We start from the raw sequence: 6,047 nt of genomic DNA, 5'->3' as shown, positions 1-6,047 counted from the left end.
AAGCCTTGAAATAACTCGTCCAACACAAGAAGAGTTGTCGGTTCAAATCCGTAAGAATTAAGCCCATGTCTGCTGTCCATGAAAATACAATTACTTCCATAATCGCGTAACATTTCAATCTGCGCCTCATTCATTACAATTAAGACAAAGTCTTCTTCGCGCAGCTGTGGATGGGCTTCCAAACTAACTCCCTGAGGTTTGTAGAACCGGACTACAGAATCTATTTCTTGCATTTCTTTCACCCAAGAGTCCACACTCGTGCTGTCATTCGCATGTCTAACTGCCTCGGCTTTTAAGTTATAATCTCTTGCTATGTTGTGAAGATCTTTATTTGATATTAAATCGCGGCGTTCTAATTCGCTGCTTTTAATTGAAGACCTAACAGCGTCTAAAATGCAGTCAAACGGAATATGCAGTGATATTTTCCTTGCAATTTCGTCCCTTTCTGATTTTGAAAGTCTTAACCGGCCTAGCTCAGCCTGATGACCTACATGCGTTTTGCAGAATGAAACCTCAACTTTGCCAGAAGGATGACATGTGACATCCATGCTAGCTGGGCAGCATCCATCAATTTTGTTACTTCCCAATATTTTCTGGTGGCGCTCGTTTTGCCCTCTTGATTTATAAACACCATTACGATGACAGTGAAATGACAATTTTGAGCAGTTATCTGTAGTTCTAACCTAACATGCCCTGCTGCATACAAACTCGCATAGATGATCTTTTTCGACCTTAGATTTCCAGTTATAGAAATCACTCTCACTAGAAAATTCCACAGTTTCATTAACTAAGTCTATATCATGTTGTGACGAGTAATGCCGAAGCATCTCGCTTCGTGATGCACAGTCATATTTACATAATGGACAAAGTATTTTTGACTCAAATTTTGCAGAGACCTTTTCATGCATGCTGAATGTATGCCGCTTAAGATTATCACGTCTTGCAGTGGAGTAATCACATAAGTTGCACTTAAAACTCTCACTTTGATACGCTGCAGAAATTACAATTATACGTATCCATTATTGAACGATAAATTACGACTATCCGCCGACACTCTTATAAATCACAGGAAAACTTTAAAGTGCCTAGAGAACCCGAACACAAACCAAGATAATTACGCCTATCCACCCCTTCAGTAATAATACCTTCAACTCACCACGGCACTCTTAATCACACAAAAACTAATCTAGAACAATTCACCTACTAATCTAGAACACACACGAGTAACAGCGCACGTGAGGAAAGTGTTGGTGTCCGAAATGGCGCCTTATTGTAGCTAAGTCCAGCCTAGTTCGTGAACTGAAGAGAGCAGCTCACCTAGTTATAGTTCGTGGAACCGAAGAGAGCCGAAGTGGTCCGAGATGTTCCGAATGGCTCCTCATCCTGCGTTCCCGAGACACAAGTAACGATAACGGTGTTGTGTTTTGAATTTGCTGTACTACGCAACTGAATGTGTAATGCCAACCTCTGCCTTCTAAATTAACCCTCTAGAAGAGAATTTTAGTTTTCATTAGTTGGCGGAGATCGATTGGCCCATCTCAGAACTGCTTCGGACGCTCCCTATGAAGTGTCACCCCCCTGGTGTAAACAAAGGTTGATGAAACAGCTATTCTGTTAATAATCCCGTTAAAGCAGTTTGATGCGACGTTAAATCCTTATACAAAATTCCCTTGAAAAGGGAAAGAAAATAAAACGTCCACCTTAGTCAATACAGTTCAATATAGCCTATATTAAAACACACTTCAAAGGTCATGATCGAAAATATGGTTTTTGCCAAATATTTAGGCCTTCTTCAGCTACATATAAAACAATGAGTCAAAAAGGTATGATGTAAAGTTAAAAATAATTAAAATTGACTAGAAGTATCATATGAAAATATCCATTATGATGAAAATGGATATCAGTCTTTTTCGAAAAACATGTCTGGATTCTTCATTAATCAATTCTTGAATGTTAGAGACAATATTCTTGTTATGTAAATCTAACAACGTTAAAACCTGAGGACACCCGCTGAAGATTAATAAGTAAAGCAGCACACTTGGTGGAAGACTAATTGCGTACAGACAGGGTTTCCTATTTGAAGCCGGGGGGGTGAAACTCTAATAGGGCTTTTGGTTCCAATCTGTAGCTAGCTTCAGGTATATGATTTTTCACGAGAGTTTAATCCTGATGTAAACAAATAGGCGGAGCACCTTGGCTTTGCACGTGGACACAGACGTAGTTGATTGGAGAAGCAACCGTCGCACTCACTGGACTGTATGCGAGCTCGAAGAAAATTAGTACGTGGCATTAATTTAATTTTATGTTAGTTTATTACATTTAGATAGTCTGAAAGAGTACGTAATCAAATTAAAATATGGTTGTCATATATACCGGTGTGTATCTATAATTTTTTTTAAATAAAACAGTGATTAAATAACGAGATATGAAGGCAGAAGGCGTGGTGTAATGCAGGAAGTCTTCTCATAGCGAGGGAAAGTCCCAAGCTGTATAGTGTGGAGATAAGGTGATGCATCTTGCAGCAGCTGTCAGTGTCAGTACTCAGTATTCACAGTGAGAGAAATGGAGCAAGAGGTGCTCTAGCCTACGATAGCTTTCTTTAATATTCAGAAATAAATAAATAACGTAGGCCCTAATCTTCAGCAGTAGATCTCCCTTTAGACCCCTCTGTTTAGTTTCGCACAGCTCAAAAACTGTTCCTCGTCTATTTTAGGTAATATGCGCAGCACTGTATGACCGAACACGAGACGTTGACGGGGCGGAGGTCGATACTACACGCTCAGCGAATCACAACTCTTTCTTTGGCTGAGGCGTGGACATGCCTTGTTTACATCAGGATTAAACTCTCGTGAAAAATCCTATAGTTTCAGTCTCTTTTTCTAGATGGCGCTGGAGATCATTCATAACGTGTAGATAGTTATATACACGTTCTGTAGATGGCACGCAAGTAAGCATGAAATGAGCGTTGTTAATAATTAAAGGCAGTTTGTCTCGAAGTCAAGTATTTCAAGTCTAACCTCAATCAGTGGGCACTTCTCATAAATTAATTAGTCATAAAACGTCAAGCATTGTGGAGATAATATTGTTGAATTGCATCGAATTCGACTTTACCTAATCGATTAACCTTGTTCGAACTTATATCGATTTTAATCGATAGTTCACATGATGCTACAGTATTTGTGTTGTTTGAATTCCAAGTGCTCATGTGCTTGTGATGTAAATCTTAGTTCCTTGTGCTTGTTTATTTGAAATATATCTTCGCCAGTCCTGAAATCCTGTATTTCCTGTTTGAGTACACATCAGGGACTGAAAGCTGAATGGTTCTATTAATGTAGTTCTGTATTTCCTGTCTCAGTGCATTTAATTCTGTTATTTTTATTTTCATGTCGTACTTGGATATTGATGTGATACCCCATTGTCTTGCATATGGTGTGCTCTGTTGTCTTGCTTTCGAAGGGATTTCTTATTTGTTATAATATCAGCTTTGTGTTAATGTGTCTATCATTCATTTGAAGTTAAAGCTGCTTTGAGGTGTGTGGTTATGTTCTCAGTAACATAGTATGTCATACGAACTAGGGGTATCAGATCATTATTTACAACGTAGTAAGTACTTGGAAATAAAAATATATGAATTACAATGTATTGGGCTTGGAAGTAGTAGAACTGCATTATTATCGCCGTTTGGCGGGGGGGGGGCGAGGGGCAGGGAAAGGAGGGGGGAGGAGCCGTAATCATACACGGATGTGCGTCACTGCGCCGGATGTTAATTCTCCGCGCTATCTGTTGATAGTAATACTAAGGTATTGCACCAGAATGCACACTGTGGCGCTATCTCGGAAAAGAGACTAAAACTACTAGCGCCAAGTGGCTTGGAACCGAAATTTATCATTGAGTTTCATCTCTATTCTATTCTATCCTCTTTGATTTGTACTAGCCATGCGTCTTGGTGGGTGTGCTGTTTACCAACAGATGAGTCCAACTTAGCACACTGGAGTGAAACGCTGGCAACCTGGAATGAGTTAGCTGGAAAATGTATAATGTCCAATAATGGACCATTTATATTGGTATTATAAATTTATTCATTCGGGACAAATATTTCAGGCTCCCTATGGGAATCAACATCTATGTCATCGTCATGGTTTAGGGTTGTAAGCATTGTGATACGTTCCCAGTGAACTCCCACAGAGGGAGTTGGATTTTTTTTCTGTGAATAACTGATTGGCAAAACTGTTTCTTTCAGTAGCTATCTCATCCCATAAAGAGTTGAGAATCACAAGTTGAGAAATCTGTAGAGGGGGAAGGATCTGGAGGGAGGGTCCTGTTTATGATAGGTTTTATTTCATAATTTCATAAAAAATCATATTTGGATGGTTTATCACCTGTTTTATTCTATTCCCAGCCATCTTCCTTTGTCTTGAAAGCAAGACATCAAGAAAAGTGTAATGAGTTACAACTCTGAAAGTATGTGGTGGCTTTATATTTCTCGGAGTGTTTTAGGGTGTTTCACACCATTAAATCTTACAAAAACTGTTCTTCTGGGTGCTGCACTTCATGACATCAAACAAGGGTATGATTAAAATTCAGTATACCGAGCTCGATTGCTGAAGTCGCTTAAGTGTGGCCTGTATCCAGTTTAGACGTTTTGTGGGCGAACAGAATAATATTACGCCTAAAGTCAGTCTATTACGATTTCATTTCTATATGGTATAACACGTGAAAAAGTTTCTGCCAGATTTTAACAAAATGCTTTTATGTTCAAACAACTAAAATTTTAAGACATTTAGCAGTTCAATAGATTGTAAATGTAGTTATACAGAAACCAACTCATAGGCATTGTATTTTATCAGAATAAGTTTTAATTTCAAATTCAACAAATTGTTCATACCATTCTTAATTAGACGAAGTTATATATAAACGATTCATATTTACTAGAGTTTCTCAATGCGGTTTATTGATAAGTTTGTTAACGGCAAACCATAGGTGTAAGGTCTGGAACAATGTTACCTATCAACCTTGTACAAATATTTATGGTTGAAGATGTTCAGAAAATGAACGAAACATGTCCTATGTTTTAACAAGCAAGCAATAATATAAGGATGAGATCCTAATTTTTTATTTGCTTTTAAAGTATTGAATAGGTGGAAATCTAAGTTTTATTATCCTCCTTTTAATAAACTTTCAATATGGAAAAAATGAGGATGGTCTCTTGCACTGTATCTGTTGTATACAAGGAACTTTATATACAAGACACAACATAAAAGTTTATTGCTTCAACATTTTTATACAATATGTACATGAAATAGAACGAAACTTTTCTTGAAGCTTGTGGAGTTGCACACGTTTAATGTTAATATAAGATAGGCTGAGGGCCTGAATAATATTTACATTGGTACAAATTGAGGGTCCTATATACATTCAATCTTGTCTTGATGAGCCAGTCTGTTCAAATGAGAGAATGTTCTTGATAGTCGATAACTATCGGTCATGTATAATAACAAGTGGAACTTGTAGAGAGTTTGTATTAGCAGAATGCTAACAGGAGGCGTATAACTTGCAAGGAACTTGCGTTATGTTCATCTATAGGAGAATGCTATGATTGCAGTCGGAGCACTGTAGGGGACTTGTGTAAATAGCGGAATGCTTGGATGGGTGCTCGACGTGGCTACGGGATGCAGGATGAATGAGGCAATGTCCAGAGGTGAGACCTCACGGCAGGAATCAGTCCACCTGTTCAGAACACATTTTTAAGAGGGTGCCTTCGTGTCTGACTTCCGGTGTAGTCTGGTCGTTGGACACTGTGGGAGTCCTGGAGAGGCGAGAAACGTTCCTCCTTTTATAGCACTGGCTGACGTCACAGACGATTACGTCAGCGCACTGCAGTCTGCCTCATGGTCTCTGGAAACATCCATGTCGGGCGGGCTGCGGCGCTTGTAGGCACCCTCCCCTCCTAATTACGCCGGTACGGCGCGAAGCGGCGGCGGCAGCAGCGATGCTGGGCTGGAGTGTCGGCCGTGTCTGTTGTATTGTCCGGAGCCTGGGCTGGGCGA

This window comes from Anabrus simplex, chromosome 1, assembly GCF_040414725.1.
Source record: "Anabrus simplex isolate iqAnaSimp1 chromosome 1, ASM4041472v1, whole genome shotgun sequence".
In the NCBI taxonomy this organism is placed as follows: Eukaryota; Metazoa; Arthropoda; class Insecta; order Orthoptera; family Tettigoniidae; genus Anabrus; species Anabrus simplex.
This window is presented reverse-complemented; position numbering follows the sequence as displayed.